Here is a 24,917-nt window from a genome sequence, read left to right as displayed (position 1 = left end):
TTTCGGAAATTAACAAGTTCCTTATTTTTACCTTAATTTTACACGACACCCGCCTCGTGCTCGCCTTCCACATTCCATAATCCTCGCCATCGAATATAGGTATCATGATTTCCGATCTCTCCATTTTAATTGATTCTTCTTTTTTTTTCTTTTCTTACTCAAGCGTTCCTACGTGCTCGAAGTATATTTTGTTCCTCTGAAAGTTTTTTTTTCTTTACTGAAAACTCACTCGCAAGATCGTAACCACGCACTAAATATCTTGCAAAACTAGTAACCACGCTCTGCTACCATGTTAAGGAAATTCGAGGATTTGGGAATACAAATAATTGACTATATTTCCCACACAACAGTTATACATCTATATTACACTCTGAAGAACGTCTTGCACGCACGCTTGTCGCCAACCGACTATCCTAGATTCTTCTAACATCTAGCAACAGTCTTTTGTCTCCACTAAGACCTTGACGCCCTCTGGCCCTTACACACACACTCTCATGTACAGTGTAAATGTATCACTTCCTTAACACAATTATCCCGCGTTAGGTTCAATCAGGTTAGTCCCACGCGAAATTGATCCAACCATGCGAAAAAGAGTGTATTCTGATTTCTGTCGCAGATACTTCTGGCTAGTGCGGTACTTACGCCACTGCTAAACTTCTTTTACGCTTCTGATCGCGACTTATTACGACTAAGAAGATGTACCACTGTTGGAGATTCTACCTGAAAGTGATCATAATTGCGGTCTCTGTACCGCCTGCACTTCTTTCTATTCTACCGTTAAAGACCGGTAAGTTGATACTGATTAATTATGCGATCGAAATCTTATATAATGGCTACAAAAAATATTTGCATCATTATTCTCGTTTCCTAATGAATCGCTGTTTTAATCAAGTTTTATATTGCATCAAATTTCTGTAGTTACACGAAAGTAGTAAATTATAGAAAACTTGATATACACGGATTTAATTAATTGATAAATTAGTCAATATATAGGCATTATTATTTCACGTGAAATTTTACAACGTCAAAAACCTAACATTCCTGTACGAGCAGTATTAATCACAAATTGTGAGAATGCCTACTGATAAGGAAGAAAGATAATATAGAAAACGCGGACTTGTGGAAAGAGAATCCCTGACATTAGACACGAATACGCGATTTCACGAAATATTTTATGGTATATCTAAGATAGAGAATATATATAGAGTACATATAAGTATATATAGAGTAAGAATATATATAGAGTATATATAAGTACCAAAAATACATCCTAAGACGTGTATGCGATCTACGCTGTATGGGACGTGTTATAAATGGTTTCCGCCACTCAACAATGACAGGAATAATTTTTTGTTACGGGTCGTTTAATTTATTCGTTCGTTAGGACGATTGGTCTGACAAATTCAAAGTCTTGTTCCGTATAAATATTTTTAAACAAGCACGTCATAAGCTTTGTATATTTTTTTTATCGCAACGAAGGAAGTTCAGAGAAATGTTGAAATTATTAATTACAAAAGAAGACATTTACGTTGTAAAAATGTTAGCGAAAACATTTGTGAAAAAGTTACTTTGTTATAAATTCTACAAAAAGAAATATTGAAAATCACGTCCCATTTATTCAGTATTTATGCACGTATGAAAAGTATTTTGCATTCGCGCAAAAAAATCCCTTAAGGATACATATTTTATAATAATTGGAGTGTCAAAGTTATTACGCGGATTGGCGTACCTTAACCACGTGCCTTTTAATGAAACTAGGTTATTCATTTGTTATTCGTTCCTAACTTTCAACTTTATGATTTTTGCGGAATAAAATTTTATATTCCGGTTCAGTTTATAAATGATTCAGGGTAAATACATTTATTACGATCGTTTAAAGTTTAAAGAAACACCGTTATAAAGTCGTAATACGAGACAAAGCGATTCAGAACTCGAATTCATTTGTTGGAACGACGCCATGGGCAAAAGTAGATAATGGAAACCTTTCTTCCAAAGACCATTTGATAGCGCCGACGTAATCAAGAGTGTGACGATATTGCCAGAGACGTTTCTGCAAATAGAAGACTAACTTATTTACGAATTGCCGTAACACGATTGCCGCTGGTAGTATGGTTAGTAATCGCTTTATTGAATTTTCGCTTGATGTGACATCGTCGAGAGTTTCTAGCGAAATTCTTCTCCCTGTAAAACTATGTTTCTACAGCAATGGCTGTAATTTTCGAGTTACCGTTTGCGAAGAAATCTTTTTCTTTGTTACGTGTAATAGATTATTTTTAAGTTTTAAGTTTTAAATTACATTGGTAACCTTCTATAATTTATTACTCGAAGGTGGTAATTTTTTCTTAAATAGTTTGTTTTTCCTATAATTTATTATAATATATTTTACTACAGAATCCTCAAAAACATGATGTATGTATATGTCGGATCGGGATTCGAATTTTGGGCGCGCGACGACTCTTCATGTGGACTAGCCATCGTTTCACAAAGCCGAGATTTTATTTACACGTATATACAGGTCTATCACTAAGCTTAACAAATAATAAGTACAACTAATAATAAGTCTAACAAACACTAAGCCTAATGAATAATACGATCCACGAATAATTAAATTCAATAATACTATTAGCAATGTTTGAGTTCAAACGAATCCACGGTCACCGGGATAACTCCTTACTAAGCGAAACTAACTTAGACGCAAATGCGATCCTCGAAAACGCTCGATGTATCACTCTCCAAGGCAATCGCAAGAATGCCAGCCTCGTGGAGATTTTTCTCCCTGTACGATTGCATTTTGTTTTCTATCCCCGTTTGGAAGCATCGAGAAGGTTCCAAACGCCGTTGCTAGGCACACTCGTTGGAAGCATCGAGAGAGTTCCAAACGCCGTTGCTAGGCAGTTTCTGCCTGGAGTTTTGGTTACTAAATACAATGTATGTCCCATTGCATCGGCACCTCCGAGGCAACATCACACGTGGCTCGGCCCGCTCTCGAGGCCGCATGCCGCCACAACCACACTTCTCGGAAAACACATACAACCACTCCAGACCTCCGTTAGATAAAACATCCATCCCGTGACCGTGGCTACGTTCAGCGACCGATTGTCACCTCGAACCCAATCTCGCTTATTACAAATCTTAAACAATTACAACTATAATAAAATCTAGGCCAAGGTACTAGAGGATGTTCCCAAAATTTCCAAGGAAGGGCTTCGGCTTTCCTTTCATCTCCGACACGGCCATCCTGACTATCACACGTCCTCGGGTGTACCTTCGTTAACAAAACAAAAGGAAACAAGATTAGTGTCATTGTGATTAGCATTCAAAGTGCCAGTTGCATTCTGCGTGCTTTCAGTCGGGTCGTAATGACATGACGGACCATTCTCGATTTCACACCCAAATGGGTCTCATCCTTCGAATCGCACATACTCTCAAAGTTCGTTACATAACCAGCTTCGTAACACGATCGCTGTCAACACTAGACCGCCTCCAGCCTCGTGACATTGTCACTGTCGGTACTAGACCAGCTCCAGCTTCGTGACATCGTTGCTGTCGGTACTAGACCAGCTCCAAATCCGTGACATTGTCGCTGTCGGTACTAGACCAGCTCCAACCTCGTGACATTGTCGCTATCGGTACTAAACCAGCTCCAACCTCGTGGCATTGTCGCTGTCGGTACTAAACCAGCTCCAACCTCGTGGCATTGTCGCTGTCGGTACTAAACCGGCTCCCAGCTTCGTAACATCGTCGCTGTCGGTACTAAACCGGCTCCCAGCTTCGTGACATCGTCGCTGTCGGTACTAAACCGGCTCCCAGCTTCGTGACATCGTCGCTGTCGGTACTAAACCGGCTCCCAGCTTCGTGACATCGTCGCTGTCGGTACTAAACCGGCTCCCAGCTTCGTGACATCGTCACTCCCAGTGCCTGACCGCACTGAACTCCGTCCCATGGCCGCACCTGGGCTCATATAATTCTACGATCCTCTGGGATCGGGGTACTCACATCGCCATGGTCACTGTTCTCGTCATCACAACAGACATCCAACTCCGCAGGAATGCGACTATCCGGCATTTTCCTTAACCTGTCATGACTGTACTTGTATGACCTTTTCCCATCCAGTGTTTTCAAGGTATATCGGTCTCCTTCCAGGACCTCCGATATCACAAACGGACCCCTGAATTTTGGATCCAATTTTGTCTGGTTCCTTTCTTCATTTTGGCGTAGTACCAAATCACCAGGATTAAACCTAACTACTTTAGCTTTGGTTTTATCGAATCTCTCTTTGTCATACCTAGCACTAGTTTCCATCTCTTTTATTGCCTGTTGTCTTACACTGGAGATATCTATTTCTTTTTCCTCGATGTTATCAGGTAGTAATAAGTCATACGGTCTTGCTGCTCTACCAATCAATAACTCTAAAGGACTCGATTTGGTTACGCGGTTGATGGTGCAATTCAAAGCCAATTGCATCTCCCCGATCGCGTCTTGCCATGAACGCCCGGTCGTTTCTACCGTTGTGAACATATTTTTTAACGTGCTCATAACACGCTCTACTTGCCCATTGGCCCTACTTGCACCGGTCGCGATCAAATGAACTTTGATTTGTTTGCTTGCACAGAATTCTTGAAACTCCCGGCCCGTGAAACATCTACCCTGATCTGCTATTATCCGACAGGGTCTACCGAACAAAAACACGGCGGACTTAAGTGCCTTGATAACGCTGAGCGAATCCAATTTGCGTGTGTGATATAAGTGCACGAATTTCGTAAAGGCATCGATCAAGACGACGACATACTCTTTCGAGTCATGCTTGCCACTCAGCTTGCCCGTTATGTCCATATGCACCGTATGCCACGGTATGCCGGTCTTAGGTATAGGATGCAGTTCAGCCTGTATTTTACCTGAACTAGCCTTCGAAACTCTACAAGCATGGCAGTTCTCGACAAACTTGCGAACATACTTCGCCATTCCCTCGAACCAATAATACTCATAGAGCTTCTCGAGCGTTTTATCCCATCCTAAGTGCATAATTGACTGATGCACATGGTTGATGACGGACCATCTAAAACCTCTCGGAACAATGGGTAAGCAAAGGGTTCTGCCCTTTCGTTGTACTTTACGGTAAAGTGTACCGGATCGCAGTTCGTAGGTATTCGCGATATCTTCCGCGAGCTCTTCGTTCTGTAATTTATTAACGATTTCGGAGATTTGCGGATCACGACGTTGCTCCGCTAATAGCCAGTCTTCGGAGATCTCGGCCAGATTAATCTCTTTCTCTGCGACCTTGTCTATCATACGGCGATTCAAGTCTACGGGGTTTCGCGAAAAGAAATCTACGTGGGCCATTCGTTTACCCTCTCGATACATGATGTCAAAATCGAATGTTTGCAAATAAGCCCACCACCTATAAACCCGGTCGTTTAAGTTTACTTTGTTGCTGGAGGCTTTCAAAGAATTACAGTCCGTAACTACTAAGAATTTCCGTCCATGTAAGTAGTGTCGGAAATGCTTAGCGGCGCTGACTACTGCTAGTGTCTCCAGTTCGTACGAATGATACCTAGATTCCGCGGGACTGGTCCTTTTACTATAATATTCGATGACTCTGTTTTCCTTTTCGACTCTATGCATTAAAATAGCTCCATACCCCTCCGAACTAGCGTCGGTATGTAGCTCTATGGGACGATTGGGATCAAATAGCATTAACACCGGCGCGTCGGTCAGAACGGAAATTATCTGTTGTCTTATCTTTTCGTGCCTGTCCGTCCAAGTTATGTGCTTGTTACTAGAAGTGAGTGCGTACAAGGGTTTCATCACTTGCGAAAATTTAGGAATAAATTTTCGGAAGTAAGAGGCCAAACCTATAAACTGCCTAAGCTGTGTGACGGTCGACGGTACAGGTAAAGAATTCAAAGCTTGTATTTTTCCCGGGTTTGGACGAACTTCTCCGTTACGAATTACATATCCCAAATAAAGTACCGACGTCTTCAGAAAAGAACATTTAGCGAAATTGAAAGAAAATCCGGCGTTTACGAGAGTGTTTAGTACAGTGTGCAACCTTTCTAGAGCTTGATCTATTGAGTCGGCGATTATTAGAACGTCGTCCAAATAAACAACGACATACGAATAAGCGAGGTCGCCTAAGGCCTTGAAAATGGCTCTCTGGAAAACGGCTGGTGCATTTTTCAACCCAAACGGCATCGTCACGTATTCGTATTGACCGTCGGGGGTAACGAACGCAGTATATTCCGTCGAGTTAGGGTGAATGGGGATCTGGTGAAATCCGCTAGCCATGTCCAGGCTAATGAAGTATCTCGCACTCTGCAATCTCGCGATTTGGTCAGCAATAAGGGGTAAGGGATACCGATCCGCGACCGTATTTTTATTCAGCGCTCGAAAGTCTACGCACAATCTGTCTGAGCCGTCCTTCTTCTTCACGAGTATTATAGGGCTCGCGAACGGCGAATTACTAGGTTTTACAATTTGTGCTTTAATTAACTCGTCTATCCTCTCGCGTACTATTCTTCGCTCTTCCACGCTAAGCCTGTAAGGGCTTCTCTGCACGGTGACGTTGGGATCGATTAGCCGTATTTCCAACTGGCCCGTACTGACGCGAGTACGCGGGAAACCCGTAATGAATGATTCTTTGAATTTTTCGAGAACAGAGATTAATCGATCTTTATAGTTACCGATCACATCAGTGTCAACCTCGTTAATGTTGACCGCATCTTCTGCGACTTTACCACAAGCGTTAACGACCTTTGTTTTACAAATAACGAGGCTATCTTGCGCGATATTTACGTCGAATCCCTGGCTCAAAATCTCGCGACCAATCATGATGTCGTATTTTAGGTAATCGTCAGCAAGGACATGAAAAACTATCTCCAATGTAAGATCGTTAATACGAACAGTGGAAAAAATCTGAAGTGTACTCTTAATACAAGTATTCCCGATCCCCCGCATCACTACCACATCGGTTATTCTTTTGCCCGAAAATTTCGAGGCTAGGGACTCTTTGATTAACGAACACTCGGCCCCAGAATCAAAGTAAAATGGATACGACTCACCCAGATGGCTTAATCTACCAGCCGGAGCTTCTACTACACAGGAGTCGATCCGGCGTTCGTCAATGGAATCGTAGTTTCTTTTCCGCGATGATGGGCAATTAGGCGCGATATGTCCCTCCTCGTGGCATTTGAAGCAGGTCACCTTCGACGATGCGGCTGGTCGTTTTTCCTTCGGGCTTCGTATATCTTGCTCCTTCCCCGTTTGTGTTTGCAGGCGACACTCCGTTCTCCTATGTCCGTGAGCACCACAGCGGTAGCACTTAATCCGAGGAACTGATAGCCTGCTGCGTTTAGCTTCAGGTTCCGTTAGTGAATTTCTTGGCGAAAATGTCGGCTGATCGTTGTAAGGGAGAATCCTCATTTCATCATGAAATTGGTCCTCCGTCCTGATATTATTCGCGAGCGTTAGTCGCCGAAAGCGTCGATCTTGTGAACTCAGCATATAAAGGGCGAGGGCATTGATCACTTCGGGCATCGTTAGATCTTGTAACTTCATCTGCAGCATGGAGCGGAGGCGACTACCGTACGCTCCCGGAGATTCAGTCTCCGACGGTCGTTCTCTGGATATCCTTATTAACGCCGAAGCGGCTGTCTCTCTGCCACCAAAACGCGAAAGAAATTGTTCCTTAAACGTTGGCCAGGTAAGCTTTCCACCGCGCACCATTTGTGAAAGCCAATGCGCAGCAGAACCCCTTAGGGCGCGATTTAGAGCGGAAAGTAACGCACTCTCTTGCATCGGGTGGTCTTTCAAAATCAGATCAGCATGAGAGCACCACGCGGATGGATCGGCGCCCGCGCCTTCGGGGTCAAAACGTGGTAACGTTGCATCCTTAGATTCCGTACTCGGTCTTTGCTCCCCCGGTTTGTGCGCTAGCTTCTGAATCAACTCGCGCATAAGGACCATTTGCTCTTGTAGCACTTTAAACGGTTCTAATCCCACTTCTGATGTCGGATCACGATTCGAATTTTGGGCGCGCGACGACTCTTCAGGTGGACTAGCCATCGTTTCACAAAGCCGAGATTTTATTTACACGTATATACAGGTCTATCACTAAGCTTAATAAATAATAAGTACAACTAATAATAAGTCTAACAAACACTAAGCCTAAGAATAATACGATCTACGAATAATTAAATTCAATAATACTATTAGCAATGTTTGAGTTCAAACGAATCCACGGTCACCGGGATAACTCCTTACTAAGCGAAACTAACTTAGACGCAAATGCGATCCTCGAAAACGCTCGATGTATCACTCTCCAAGGCAATCGCAAGAATGCCAGCCTCGTGGAGATTTTTCTCCCTGTACGATTGCATTTTGTTTTCTATCCCCGTTTGGAAGCATCGAGAAGGTTCCAAACGCCGTTGCTAGGCACACTCGTTGGAAGCATCGAGAGAGTTCCAAACGCCGTTGCTAGGCAGTTTCTGCCTGGAGTTTTGGTTACTAAATACAATGTATGTCCCATTGCATCGGCACCTCCGAGGCAACATCACACGTGGCTCGGCCCGCTCTCGAGGCCGCATGCCGCCACAACCACACTTCTCGGAAAACACATACAACCACTCCAGACCTCCGTTAGATAAAACATCCATCCCGTGACCGTGGCTACGTTCAGCGACCGATTGTCACCTCGAACCCAATCTCGCTTATTACAAATCTTAAACAATTACAACTATAATAAAATCTAGGCCAAGGTACTAGAGGATGTTCCCAAAATTTCCAAGGAAGGGCTTCGGCTTTCCTTTCATCTCCGACATATATATATATCCTGAAATATTATCAGTCTATTGTCAAGTTATAGAACATTATGGAAATTGCCAATTAAAGTCATAAAAAACAAAAAATAAGGAAGTTCGTTAAAATAATCAAGATATAGAATTTATTCGAGTAATATAGATTACGGTAGAGATGGTGACGGTAACAATGAGTGGACTGATACTTCGTGCGAAAACAAATTGGAAGCGCAGAGCGATGTATTGTTTCAGCGAATATCGATTTTAAAGCACGGTTTTAAAACACGGTATAATCAATTTTTTTACATAAAATTATATTGTATAGGCTATTGTTATTTAAACATTTTAAATTGGATGGTTTTTACATATGCTAAAAAAATGGAAAATGATGATGATGAATCAATGACACGTAGAAAATTATAATCTATTGTATTGCTGTTATCTAATGGTGTTGTAGTTGACTGTATGGTGGATGTATCTAATGGTGTTGTAGTTGACTGTATGTTGTTCAATATTGCTATGAAACTCTTCTGATTCATTGTCACTTATACGAAGGATGGAAGTATACGAAATCGATAAAATTATTAATAATATTTACGAAGAGAAAGTAAACTGTTGGATATATGACAAAATAATTCTATTTTAAATGAGAGACTGGTCAGCGTGGTTATTTTGTTTACAAAATCAAACGAATTTAATGAATGTAATGGTAAGGAAGTAACTATAAGTGGCTGTTAAACTATTTTTATGCTTGAAAAGTAATTCGCAAAGTAATGTAAAGCAGTACTACTGAGTTGTACATAACCTCTTTCAGAATTTGTTCTTAACCTCTTGCTTCATAACTTCCTTAATTATACTCTTCAAACTTATTGACTACTTCGATGTTGTTACGAACAGAAACTGATAAAATATTAATCTTAAATATAGATTGAAATGAAAGCTTGTCACGTAAATATATATATACATATATATATGTCGGAGATGAAAGGAAAGCCGAAGCCCTTCCTTGGAAATTTTGGGAACATCCTCTAGTACCTTAGCCTAGATTTTATTATATTTGTAATTGCTTAAGATTTGTAATAAGCGAGATTGGGTTCGAGGTGACAATCGGTCGCTGAACGTAGCCACGGTCACGGGATGGATGTTTTATCTAACGGAGGTCTGGAGTGGTTGTATGTGTTTTCCGAGAAATGTGGTTGTGGCGGCATGCGGCCTCGAGAGCGGGCCTAGCCACGTGTGATGTTGCCTCGGAGGTGCCGATGCAATGGGACATACATTGTATTAGTAATCAAAACTCCAGGCACAAACTGCCTAGCAACGGCGTTTGGAACTTTCTCGATGCTTCCAACGAGTGTGCCTAGCAACGGCGTTTGGAACCTTCTCGATGCTTCCAAACGGGTATAGAAAACAAAATGCAATCGTACAGGGAGAAAAATCTCCACGAGGCTGGCATTCTTGCGATTGCCTTGGAGAGTGATACATCGAGCATTTTCGACGATCGCATTTGCGTCTAAGTTAGTTTCGCTTAGTAAGGAGTTATCCCGGTGACCGTGGATTCGTTTGAACTCAAACATTGCTAATAGTATTATTGAATTTAATTATTCGTAGATCGTATTATTCTTAGGCTTAGTGTTTGTTAGACTTATTATTAGTTGTACTTATTATTTATTAAGCTTAGTGATAGACCTGTATATACGTGTAAATAAAATCTCGGCTTTGTGAAACGATGGCTAGTCCACCTGAAGAGTCGTCGCGCGCCCAAAATTCGAATCGTGATCCGACATCAGAAGTGGGATTAGAACCGTTTAAAGTGCTACAAGAGCAAATGGTCCTTATGCGCGAGTTGATTCAGAAGCTAGCGCACAAACCGGGGGAGCAAAGACCGAGTACGGAATCTAAGGATGCAACGTTACCACGTTTTGACCCCGAAGGCGCGGGCGCCGATCCATCCGCGTGGTGCTCTCATGCTGATCTGATTTTGAAAGACCACCCGATGCAAGATAGTGCGTTACTTTCCGCTCTAAACCGCGCCCTAAGGGGTTCTGCTGCGCATTGGCTTTCACAAATGGTGCGCGGTGGAAAGCTTACCTGGCCAACGTTTAAGGAACAATTTCTTTCGCGTTTTGGTGGCAGAGAGACAGCCGCTTCGGCGTTAATAAGGATATCCAGAGAACGACCGTCGGAGACTGAATCTCCGGGAGCGTACGGTAGTCGCCTCCGCTCCATGCTGCAGATGAAGTTGCAAGATCTAACGATGCCCGAAGTGATCAATGCCCTCGCCATTTATATACTGAGTTCACAAGATCGACGCTTTCGGCGACTAACGCTCGCGAATAATATCAGGACGGAGGACCAATTTCATGATGAAATGAGGATTCTCCCTTACAACGATCAGCCGATATTTTCGCCAAGAAATTCACTAACGGAACCTGAAGCTAAACGAAGCAGGCTATCAGTTCCTCGGATTAAGTGCTACCGCTGTGGTGCTCACGGGCATAGGAGAACGGAGTGTCGCCTGCAAACACAAACGGGGAAGGAGCAGGATATACGAAACCCGAAGGAAAAACGACCAGCCGCAACGTCGAAGGTGACCTGCTTCAAATGCCACGAGGAGGGACATATCGCGCCTAATTGCCCATCATCGCGGAAAAGAAACTATGATTCCATTGACGAACGCCGGATCGACTCCTGTGTAGTGGAAGCTCCGGCTGGTAGATTAAGCAATCTGGGTGAGTCGTATCCATTTTACTTTGATTCTGGGGCCGAAACGAATAATATATCTTACGATTTACTAATCTAACGAATAATGAAAATTAACGATTGATAAATTTACAAATATTGAATTTAATTTACGCTATAAACAATGATCCGGGGTTCAAACGAATCCACGGTCAACGGGAAAACTTTAAACAATTTTATAACACAAAAAAATACGTTTGCTGAATCACTCGGAAAAAATTACTCGATGTATCACTTTCCAAGGCGATCACACGAATGCATCTCAAGAAAATCTTTTTCGCTATACGACTGCATTTGTTTGTTATATGCTCGCTGGAGACATCGAGAAGGTTCCAATCGTTGTTGCTAGGCAATTTCTGTTAAAAGTTTGTTGTATACTCTTTGGAAACATCGAGAAAGATCCAAACGCCGTTGCTAGGCAGTTTCTGTCTGGAGATTGATTCCTAATACCCATTATATCGACATCTCTAAAGTACAATTCTATGTGATTTCTAGGGAGAACAATACAACCGATCCACACCTTCGTCAGGCAAAACGTTTATCCCGTGACCGTGGCTACGTTCAGCGACCAGTTGTCACCTCGAACCCACTTTCGCTTTTCACAAATGTCAAACAATTACAGATGACAATTACTTAATTACAGTTATGATAAAATCTAGGCTAAAGCATTAAAAGGCTTCCTCAAAATTGCATAGGGAAGGCTCCGGTTTTCATTTCATCTCCGACATATATATGTTTCTGACAATGTAACCTTTATTTCTTTAATAATACAATATTGTATGTTTTATGTATTCGTTAGACTATTAGTTTTTGACTTCATATATACTTATATTTCATAAATTGATAATATTGTATCTGATGCATAGTATTGGAAGTACTGTCTCTAATATTTACTAGTTTATTACATGTCTGGCATATATGTTTATACTTATATGTAACTCTCCAAGTTGATTCATTAAAATATATTTATATATATGTCGGAGCGGACATTAGAATTAGGGTTAGGGGCGTGAAACGAATCTTCGTTTGGGTTACACGTTGTCGTTATGCAATAGAGAAGACATTGACTAGTGCAAATACGATTATTATAGAGCCTGACAAGTAACTGTGGTAGTTAGGTACTCGAGAAACTAATGACAACGATCCTAAGTGCAATAACGAATCCGCGGTCAACGGGATAGTGGATGTACGGGCTCACAAAATCTAAGTCGGATGTGTAATATTCACTGGTCGTAAAGGGTTACTCCTTTCATCAGTGAGATCGCGAGCGAGAATGCCTTTCCCGTCCCGATGATGCCACAGAGGAAAACTATAATGGGGTGTGTCTAAGGACACGAGATCATCGGATTCGTCGAGAAAAGCCTTCGTTTAGAAAGTAAGGGAAATTGGCGTTGCTGCTAATTGGTCAATCTCCATATCGGTGGTTAGAAAAAGATGCTAGCCGCCCTCGAGGGAAAGTTGCTAGTGGGAGACGCCGCTCGTTGAAAAATATGTCTCCCCTATCTTCCCGTAGTTGGGACAAAGACTGTTTGTCTGTTTGAAGGACCTTAGTTAACTAAACCTTAAGATTTATAACGGGCCCTCGGGCTAGCCGAACATGTACTGCGGAGACGCATCGACATCTGGCAATCATCTTACTCGAAGAATAGGGTCTGCGTGTGGCGAGCCACGGGACAGAAACCGTTGGAATGTTTACTGTCGCGTGTCGCCACGAATATTTCCTTTAAGGAGAGCTATAGAATTACTTCATACCTTTGCTAGGCAAAGCGTTCATCCCTTGACCGCGGCTACGTTCGGCGACTGACTGTCGCCTCGAGCCCAAGTTCATTATCACGACTCTCGAACAATTACAATCGGATTGAATAACTACAATTGTTCAATTACAAACTCCGGTGTTCTTTCATCTCCGACATATACATGTATTCCTGGCGTTTCAATTATTTCCCCTTTTGCAGTTATTCTTATTTCCTGGTTTATTTGTTTGGTTCGTAACTCGTTCAATCCATTAGCTAGTTCTATTTATTTTATTTAATACTGGTTGGAATTATATTATATTGAACCACAAGTTTTCAAATTGCAAGTCGGTTATTGGTAGGTTTATTTAGAGTTGTGTGTATATGTGTTTTGTTTATTGGTTGGATCTATTAGTCACCCTCGTTTTGTTAATCCTTCCTTTAGTTTCGTAGCGCCGTGTGTTCGTTTGTGCATTCAAATCCTTATTCGCGCGTTTTGTATAGAATGGTTTCCTTGTTCTTGTTACGGCGCGTGCGGAGCGCGGGACGTGACACCCCCGCCCTTGGAGTTCAAATTTCCAAAGGAAATTTGACTGATGGTGTCTCTGAGTTCGCTCAAGGCGGACGTAGATGTCGTTGGTTGTTGAGTGACTACCGGTGTTATCGATATCCCTTGAGGTTGTGCTGTTTGATCATCGATATTTCGTCTTCCTTTGAGGTATAGTAGCAGGTGGGTGACTGAGCCGCATATTGCTCCTAATAGGGCGATTTCACATCCGAGAGTTTCACGTAACTGGTATCCATATATGGCTATATCTATTATCGTCTTGATTAATTTAAACATTACGAGTATTCCAAATATTGCTGCACTGACAGTTCCAAATTCCATGAAACCAGTCCATAAGCTTGATACGGTATTTTTCGCTATTGTCGTTAATGTGTTTTCGTCCATCATTCCCAGGATGTTTACTGTTCCAGGGACGATTGTTTTTCCTGTCGCTCCTCTGGCCAATGTGTTCAAGACTGCAGATTTTTCTGCCGGGAACATGACGTGGTCCCGTAGTGCGTCGAGGTCTTTTTGGGTATATATTCCGCTCGTGGCCAACGACGATGGTGCTGAATATCGCCACGTTTGGCGCACGTCCGGGCGGAGTTCCTGTGGTGTGATTCCCTTGCCAAACGGGTAGCTCCGAGTAGCATTCTGTTGTATGTCGTACCTTTACTTGTACCGGAATGCATTCGACTATATGGACCGCTTCTCCTGTGATCAGAGCCATGTGTCCTGGGTTTTGGTTATGGTGTATGCAAATTCGTCGGGCGGTAAGTTTGCCAAGCTTAAAGCGTTCTCTATTAGTTTCTGCTGTGTGGTGCGTCTTTGTGTCGGTATATCATGGTATAATGTTGTCATTTGTCATTTTACTTTCGAGTTTATTAGAAATAAGAATAACCTTTTATTATTATTAATATATATATATGTCGGAGATGAAAGAACGCCGGAGCCTTTGGAATTTTGGATAATCCCGCAACATTGTAACCTAGAGTCTACTATAGCTGTAATTGAACAATTGTACTTATTCAACCCGATTGTAATTGTTCGAGAGTCGTGATAATGAGCTTGGGCTCGAGGCGACAGTCAGTCGCCGAACGTAGCCGCGGTCACGGGATGAACGCTTTGTCTAACAAAGGTATGGAGTAATTCTATAGCTCTCCTTAAAAGAAATATTCGTGGCGACACGCGACAGTAAACATTCCAACGGTTTCTGTCCTATGGCTCGCCACACGCAGACCCTATTCTTCGAGTAAGATGATTGCCAGATGTCGATGCGTCTCCGCAGTACATGTTCGGCTAGCTCGAGGGTCCGTTATAAATCTTAAGGTTTAGTTAACTAAAGTCCTTCAAACAGACAAACAGTCTTTGTCCCAACTACGGGAAGATAGGGGAGACATATTTTTCAACGAGCGCCGTCTCCCACTAGCAACTTTCCCTCGAGGGCGGCTAGCATCTTTTTCTAACCACCGATATGGAGATTGACCAATTAGCAACGCCAATTTCCCTTACTTTCTGAACGAAGGCTTTTCTCGACGAATCCGATGATCTCGTGTCCTTAGACACACCCCATTATAGTTTTCCTCTGTGGCATCATCGGGACAGGAAAGGCATTTTCGCTCGCGATCTCATCGATGAAAGGAGTAACCCTTTACGACCAGTGAATATTACGCGTCCGACTTAGATTTTGTGAGCACGTTCATCTATCATCCCGTCGACCGCGGATTCGTTATTGAACCTAGGATCATTGTCATTAGTTTCTCGAGCACCTAACTACCGCGGTTACTTGTCCGGTTCTATAATAATCGTATTTGCACTAGTCAATGTCTTCTCCATTGCATAACGACAACGTGTAACCCAAACGAAGATTCGTTTCACGCCCCTAACCCTAATTCTAATGTGCGCTCCGACATATATATATATATATATATATGTCGGGTTAACATTAGGATTTAAGGCGCGTAACGATTCTTCGTTTGAATTAGCCATTGTTTTACAAAACAGAGAATATATTTACACGAATAAACAAGGTTTTACAAATATTATGAATAATGAATTTTTATAAATAATATGATTGATTAACAAATGATAAATTAAATTATTAATTAGATTAAAGAATAATAAGTTTTATCGAACAATAAAAGAAACGAATAATATATCTTACGATTTACTAATTTAACGAATAATGAAAATTAACGATTGATAAATTTACAAATATTGAATTTAATTTACGCTATAAACAATGATCCGGGGTTCAAACGAATCCACGGTCAACGGGAAAACTTTAAACAATTTTATAACACAAAAAAATACGTTTGCCGAATCACTCGGAAAAATTACTCGATGTATCACTTTCCAAGGCGATCACACGAATGCCTCCCTGCATAAAATCTTTTTCGTAATCCGACTGCATTTTGTTTGTTATATTCTCGCTGGAGACATCGAGAAGGTTCCAATCGTTGTTGCTAGGCAATATCTGTCAGAAGTTTGTTATATACTCCTTGGAAACATCGAGAAAGATCCAAACGCCGTTGCTAGGCAGTTTCTGTCTGGAGATTGATTCCTCATACAACGTGTGTCCCATTATATCGACATCTCTAAAGTACAATTCTATGTGATTTCTAGGGAGAACAATACAACCGATCCACACCTTCGTCAGGCAAAACGTTTATCCCGTGACCGTGGCTACGTTCAGCGACCAGTTGTCACCTCGAACCCACTTTCGCTTTTCACAAATGTCAAACAATTACAGATGACAATTACTTAATTACAGTTATGATAAGATCTGGGGTAAAGCATTAAAAGGCCTCCTCAAAATTGCATAGGGAAGGCTCCGGTTTTCATTTCATCTCCGACATATATATATATATATATATATATATATATATATATATATATATATATATATATATATATATATATATATATATCTTGCATATATATATGTCGGAGCGGACATTAGAATTAGGATTAGAGGCGTGAAACGAATCTTCGTTTGGGTTACATGTTGTCGTTATGCAATAGAGAAGACATTGACTAGTGCAAATACGATTATTATAGAGCCGGACAAGTAACCGTGGTAGTTAGGCACTCGAGAAACTAATGACAATGATCCTAGGTCACTGGTCGTAAAGGGTTACTCCTTTCATCAGTGAGATCGCGAACGAGAATGCCTTTCCCGTCCCGATGATGCCACAGAGGAAAACTATAATGGGGTGTGTCTAAGGATACGAGATCATCGGATTCGTCGAGAAAAGCCTTCGTTCAGAAAGTAAGGGAAATTGACGTTGCTGCTAATTGGTCAATCTCCATATGGGTGGTTAGAAAAAGATGCTAGCCGCCCTCGAGGGAAAGTTGCTAGTGGGAGACGCCGCCCGTTGAAAAATATGTCTCCCCTTTCTTCCCGTAGTTGGGACAAAGACCGTTTGTCTGTTTGAAGGACTTTAGTTGACTAAACCTTAAGATTTATAACGGGCCCTCGAGCTAGCCGAACATGTACTGCGGAGACGCATCGACATCTGGCAATCATCTTACTCGAAGAATAGGGTCTGCGTGTGGCGAGCCACGGGACAGAAACCGTTGGAATGTTTACTGGCGCGTGTCGCCACGAATATTTCTTTTAAGGAGAGCTATAGAATTACTCCATACCTTTGTTAGACAAAGCGTTCATCCCGTGACCGCGGCTACGTTCGGCGACTGACTATCGCCTCGAGCCCAAGCTCATTATCACAACTCTCGAACAATTACAATCGGATTGAATAACTACAATTGTTCAATTACAGACTCCGGTGTTCTTTCATCTCCGACATATATATATGTATAAGATTTATAAAATGAATGCTCGGTAAAATGTCTGTGATAAATAATTCCAATTAAAATGGAAAAATTTTTAATTGCATTGCTTCGACTATACATATACATATACTTAATGTGACTTACTTTGTATGAGAAAAATTCTGTTTGTCAATTCGATATCGAGAGCTGATAATGCTAACATACGATGAAACGATAACAGAAGAATCCGAATATTCAGAACTTTTCACGATATATGTTAAATAATATTATGAAATAAATTAAATAATTACTCCGCATTGCTTCCAGCGTACGTGTTCACGATTCTCGACGAAACCGAATATGGCAGCAGGAAATCAACCAATCACCTTGTTTATTCGACCAATCGCGGGGAGACGTAGTCGCTAGGAGAGACGTCAACGGGAGTCGTAAATTCCCGTTACGATTATAACAATCGACACCACGACTTGATCGATCCCCTGATTTCCGGTGAGATAATAGGGGTGATTGAGTTTGTATAACACTGTGATTCACAGAATTATAAATTATATATTTCCAACACTTAGATTACACTGATGAGCATAGATAGAGAGATAATCACTTATCGCACGAAGATAAGATAGATATGTACGTTAGAGCAGAGCTCTTGTAATTGGATTCAATGTATTAGTGGACGTAGCACTATAAGATATTTAGGAGAGGAAATGTAAAAAACTAACTTTCCCTTGTCACGCCGTGGTAGACAAGAGTCTTTAGAAATTCCTCGGAAACAGACGTTTGTTTGGTTTGAAGGACCTCTACTAGGAAATTCCTGAGATTTATGGAAGATACTTAAGGCTATTGAGGGTACGCCGTACGGAAGAGCGGACATCTGGTGTCCGTCTGGCCCGCGGTGTGTGACCTGGGCCAGGCAGAGGGTCGCCCGGCGTAACACACAACTTCGGAAGAAAGTAAAGCGCGGGAAGAAATCGCGGCATCCAGCTTCCTGCGAATCTATTCTTGATCTCGATGTAAGCAGTAATCTTTCGATAATCGTTTTGCAAAATGGCGTGCCTTAAACGAAGTGTATAGTAAAATTCGTATTTGAGAGACGCATAAATAAACGATATCAGGCTATTTCCCGCGAGAAATTCACGTTCGGTTGCAACATAACATGTCACGTATGTATTTTCGTCGAAAACTGATTTCGAGGGACGTGTATATGTACGTATCAAGTTACTTGGCGAAAGTTCAACGACAGACTGTGACTTTAAAACAGTAAGTATGTAAGCCTATGTTTGTTGTCTGAGAATTGGAAGAATCTGTCATGTTTTGTTTACGTCGGCTGTAATGGAGTGGTGTTTTTGTCTTGTGGTAACTGAATATCTCAAACAACAAACTCGAGATTTCAATCGATCTTCGAAAAGAAGTCATACCCATTGGCCTTGGGTGAGTTGTGATTTCATTAACTTTTTAATTCATAATTGATAACATAAGGTTATTGTAAGACCGATGAAAATATGGATAGCAACCAATTGCAATTGAATATCTGGCCTGTCTTGCACTATTGAAATTTTACAAGTCACTAAAGTTACCAGCATTAATATGTTCCCTTGCACAAGTTTGACGATAAAACAAATTAAATTTTACTAATTGCAAGTTATTTGATTATTCTATTTAACGAAAAATTATAAAATCATAAAATAGAATTCTATATAACCTGTAAATCGTAACTTGTCAATCTCCTAGTACATATATTATAAATTGGTAAACTTTTGTGTGTGGGGGAGGGGGTGCTAGATGTAACACTGATGCGACATTTTGAAAAAATATTTAATTATAATCATGAAAGGCGTTATTGAAATATTGAATTTTTATTAATGTTCCTTGTAACTTCGAGTTTGCGTACTATATTTAAAATGTACATAAGATATAAAGTATATTGACAAGTAACAGTCACAAAATTGTTTCAAATGAGGATAATCATCCTAATATCAACTTATCAATTGTGATCTGATAAATAAGAATTCAAAATACAGTTAAACTGTGTTCTACATACAATAATCTTTTTCGGAGGAGATTTAAATATATGAACATATTGTGATATTTTGTCCATAATAACATGAATAATATAAAGTTTCGTATTACATATACTCTATTTTTTAATATATTCTGCATATCTCATTTTATGACAACAGACAAGCAAACTATATTCCCATTATAAGCTTCGCTCTAATTTCGCATCGTTTCACCTGAATATATCGTGAAATTTCATCCCGTCAAAATTTTGCGTCAATCTTTTTTATCTTAAAGGATTAAAGACAGTTGCAAAACGCCACGGTGTTTCGGGGTTTGTTTAAATTTCCGCCAAATGAAAAAGAAGTTTCGCGAAAAATGGTAGTTACTAACGGCACGTCTGGTTACAATTTTCGTTTACAATACTTTTGGCGAGTAAATATGACGTACTGGGTCGATACTAAGTAGTCGGTTGTCCCTGAAATTTGAACTGTTGAGAACGAGGTAATAACAGGGTGACTGGTTTGTTGCTGTGTAACGTATACACGTTTCTGAATAGTTTTCTACTTTAAATGAAATTAACTGCTACCCGACGGAGTTTCGACGTAGCGATAAACACGTCACTGAAAAAAGCGACGAATGGGAATGGAAAATACGTAAAGATTTTTTGACAAAATAAAGAATCATTTTGTCAGATTTCAAGAAGAGTTTGGGTAAATTCAATTTATGCTCTTTGCTACTTGACTTATGTTTATAACACTAAAAGTTATCTTTACAAGCAGCGAAGTGATTTAGTTTCATCCGTAGTTCGGTTGCTTCCAATTTTTTCATTTTCACATTGCGTATTACAATATTGATGTTAAAATATTATTATAGAAAAACATGTTAGCAACTTAATTTTCTATTTGTTCTTTTCTCTGTTTTCCTTATTCTGTTTTTGGATTTGTGGTGGATGATTTAAATAATGATGTGACGAGTTGATACTTGATATTGTCAAATATATTTAAAATTATTCCAAATACAGAATTAATCGCACGGGAGACAAAGATTTTGTAACGAATCCTAGCGGCTGCCATTTGTCGTTCACGCGCTGTTGCCGATACCGGATGCGCTAATGTCACGTAAAATAACAAAATAAAAAAAGAAATTTGAGGTGAAAAATAAAAAAAAGAAACTTTATTTTTTTTCTAACAACAATTCACTTCACAATCCACTTCCAAACTCTAGGCGTGACTTTCCAAGACTGAAGCTCTTATGATTTGACTTTCGATCGAATCCGATTACTTTCTTTTGTCATCCCTCAACATCCCCATCATGCATTTGCATTTGCTAGGCGTCCGCGACCGTTGCCACGTGCTCTTTCTTCTAGAACCTTCGGCGGAAGGACCGTTGGGATGTTGATGGTTCATTAGACACTTCAGCGATATTGCCGCCGATTGTCGCCGAGTGCCGCCACATCTTTATCTCCATCGTCAGTCCATCGGATTTGAAGTATGCCGGTCGTGACACTAACATTGTGGCGTCAGAGACGACGCGTTTTGACTCGCGAAAGGCGTTTTCGGTTTGCTTCGACCACTCGATTCGCCGCGAACAGCTCGTACGTATCTTTGTTCGCGAATCCGCGTAGTTTGTTGCACGGGTATACGTTTATATTGACACCGGTGTTCACGAGGAAAGAGATCCTTGGTGCCCTGTCCGTCACGAAAATGCGACGGGATACTAAAGCCATCGCCACATGCCGCGTTTACGGACGGCTGGTCTCGTTTCACTGGGTCCAGTTGCAAGGGGCCCGGCACTTCCTTGCGCGGTCTCGAAAGGTCTCGTGGTAATAGCAGAGACCAGACTTCTGCGGTCTGTCCTTCGAACTTGATATCAATCTTGCCTTCCGTATGTAGAATAACGATGTGAGGTGGATAGTGAGTGAAGGTGCCCACAAGAAATACTCTTGATGTTCAACAAAAAAGTTAATTAAATTATTAACAATCAACAGTCAACAATTTATGATCAACAATTAACGACTAACGATTAACTGTCAACAACAATTAACGATTAACGATGAACGATCAAAAGCAATTAACGATTAACGATTAACTATCAAGAGTCAATAATCACGTATCTCTAATTGTGTTTGCTTCGCTATGACGCTTAACCTTTCGCACTCCGCAGCTCGGGGCAGAATGAATCTTTGATTCGAAACCAAATGGATTCTTTTCTTTGTTGCCCCTCGATATCTCCACTACGCACGCGTTTATTAGATGTCCGCAACGGTTGCCGCGTATGCATTCTTCCGAATATTCGGCGAAAGAACTGTAGGGATATCAATGGTACATTAGGCGTGTCGGCCTTACGCTTTGAAGGTATAGCGCTTTGTGTCGCGAAGCCGTTGGAAAGTTCCATGGTCCGGAGTCACCACAGATGCATGACGATTAGATACAAACGCTTCAAGTATTACAATTAATAGCTGATACAATTGCAACAAAACAGATGTCCTTTATGCAAGACTACTGAAATTACACAGCTACAATAAAATAAGGAATACGTCTGTACTATGGGAAACATAAATAAATATACACATAGTAGCTTATACAACATGTATGTGGAGGACGATTAAACGCGTTGTTGATTAATGACCAGACGAGTTGATACTTAGTGTAGTCAAATGTATTTAAAATTATTTGCAGTACAGAATTAGTCGTCGTTCGCTTAGTGTTGCTCGATATGTGTATACAAGGTAATGCTTACGTTCGTTCGATATTAATTCGCTATAAGAATGTTCGATACTAACTGTCTTAACGATCGTGTTCTTTTATTTATACTCGGGGGAGTATCGAAAACTTTAAATTCAACCTCGGTTGACGATTGCACGTAGCGGCAACATTGTTTTGCCCGGAGTTTGTTTATCGTTACGCTTTGCTTGTCACGTAAAAGTAATGGGAAAATAATAATAAAAAAATGTTGGATTCTTGAACCAGAGTTCGAGATACCTCTATTCTATAATAGGATTACAAGTGTGCGATTAAACTGTTACCGAAAGACTGAAGCCTCGATCAAGAACCAGCCCTTCTAGATGTTCATTTATCTTATGCCTACGTGCCGAATTCATAATCCTTTATTTTGGGAGTCGGTGTCGTGTGCAAGGCGGTTCAGGTTTCCTGAGTCGGTTGGAGATATTTGTTGACGTTACATTCCCCCAGTGTTAGAGTGCGGCTGGTCCTCCAGACTCTTATTTTCGGTGTAGTGCCTCCTTTTGTATGCCCTTTTGGAATCTTACATGCCTTGCTTCGAGGATGACTGAATTGGTGTCTTCAGGTAATTCTCCTAATGGTTGTATTTCAGGTGTGGAATATGTGTTTAAAGGTGCGCTAGGTGTCTCTATTGGTCTAGAGATATTGCTTATACCTGTGTCTTTTTTTTTTCTTTGGTTTTACAACATAATACACGAATACATAATTTGGAAGGTAGGCATTTGCTTATAATATCGAATAATCCTATTTTGTTAAATATACATATGTTCCTAGTAATGCTAGATCAATATAACTAATAATTTATAAGACACTTAGTTCCTATTTCTTAAGACTTCTAATCCTATGTTCATAATTAAGAGAGTTTACTTCGTTGGTAATTTGATTGAGGTGCATTCTATACGATTATACATTATTAATGATTTTTGGAGCGTTTTCAATTTTTGTTAGGATTTCTTCTAGACTGTCAGTTAAGGGTAAAGCTATAGTTTTGAGATTTGTTTTGTAAGTTATATTGGTTTTTAAGTTATTGTTTTCATCAAAAAATTTATCTATATTTTTATTCATTAATTCTAAATTATCGTTATCCAAAGTTACAAATAGACTTCTAGAAATGGATCCAACAAAATTCAATGACCCTCTTCGGTAACAAGTGTGTGTCATAAATTTAATATGCATGATTAAATTGTCTAAATTTCTTTTGCGAGCGCGTGTAATCATTTCATTGGAATACGGGCATTCACTTTTAAAATGTTCTGTTAACATTAGTCTAAATCTTTTAATTTCGCTGAGTTTTGCATATATATCCTTAATGTCTAAACCTATAATTACGTTTACAGATTCGCTATATAAGTATGCATGAGCTAATTTTTCTTGATATATAGAACTACCGTTAAGGGGTATAACGTTTAGCTTAGCTAACTATGAAGAAGGTGAAGATCGTCCTGGAAAGTAAGGTTTAATATGGTTACCATGTATTTTCCTAATCGAGTGATTTACTATTATTTCATAATAAGGGGTTTTTCACTTTTTCAATGGTGTATGGCCCTGGCCATTCAGTATCTATCTTGTGTTCTTTATGATCGTTATGAATTAATACTAAATGTCCTTCTTTAAAAATAGATTGAGGTTTGGCAATTTTAGAGAAGTTTCTAATAAATTTTCTATAGTATCCAGCTAGCCCAAGGAATGATTTTACATCAGTAGGATTTTTTGGTAGTTTGAAATTCTTTACTGTTTCTATCTTTTTAGGGTTAGGTTTTACTCCATCTGCTGTCACTACATGTCCTAGATATTCTAATTCGGGCTTTAAGAATTCACATTTATCTGGTTGTATTCTTAGACCTACTTTCCCGAGTCTTTGGAATATAGTGACTAAGTTTTTAGTATGTTCTTCTATCGATTGCCCGAATATAATGATATCATCGAGATAAACGAAACAATGATTGTTAATCAAACCTCTTAACGTGGTATCCATCATTCTTTGAAAGGTAGCAGGTGCGTTCTTGAGCTCGAATGGCATTCTATTATAGTGGAAGTGTTCTTGTGGTGTGCTAAATGCAGTGTATTTCTTTGAATTCTCGTCCATGGGTATTTGATGGAACCCTGAGGATAAGTCTAAAGAGGAGAAATATTTCGCATTTCCTAGCTGTGATAGTATATCGTCAATGTCAGGTAGTGGATACGCGTCTTGGTCTGTTAGTTCGTTTAACTTCCTAAAGTCAATCACTACTCGCCACTTTTGTTTCCCTGATGCGTCGATTTTCTTTGGAACGATCCAGACAGGAGAGTTATAGGGGGGGTCGGAGGGTTCTATAATCTCTTTGTTTAACATTTCAGTCATCTGTTTATTTATTTCGGTTTTATGATGTTCGGGAGGACGGTAGGATTTTACGTTGATGATCTTGTTAGGTAGATGATACATTTACACTGTACACGTGAATGTGTGTGTAAGCGTCAGAGGGCGTCCAGGTCTCAGTAGAGACAAAAGACGATTGGAGGCTGTTAGGAGAATCTAGAGGAGGTGGTTGACAACAAGCGTGCGTGCAAGAAGGTTATCGAAGTCTTCAGAGTGTAA

The 24,917-nt window shown here is 40.4% G+C and overlaps 1 long non-coding RNA gene across 1 annotated transcript; it reads left to right on the top strand.

Annotated features, from left to right (window-relative positions):
• Window positions 1-17,944: 17,944 nt before the first annotated feature.
• On the top strand, window positions 17,945-20,500 carry LOC143305045 (uncharacterized). The gene is made up of 2 exons (XR_013061726.1): window positions 17,945-18,092; window positions 18,170-20,500. It is a non-coding gene; the product is annotated as an uncharacterized LOC143305045 (long non-coding RNA).
• The last annotated feature ends 4,417 nt before the right edge of the window (window positions 20,501-24,917 follow it).

This window comes from Bombus vancouverensis, unplaced genomic scaffold, assembly GCF_051014615.1.
Source record: "Bombus vancouverensis nearcticus unplaced genomic scaffold, iyBomVanc1_principal scaffold0077, whole genome shotgun sequence".
NCBI classification, from domain to species: Eukaryota; Metazoa; Arthropoda; class Insecta; order Hymenoptera; family Apidae; genus Bombus; species Bombus vancouverensis.
The sequence above is the reverse complement of the archived record's forward strand: the minus strand, read 5'-3'. Positions and strand labels throughout refer to the sequence as shown.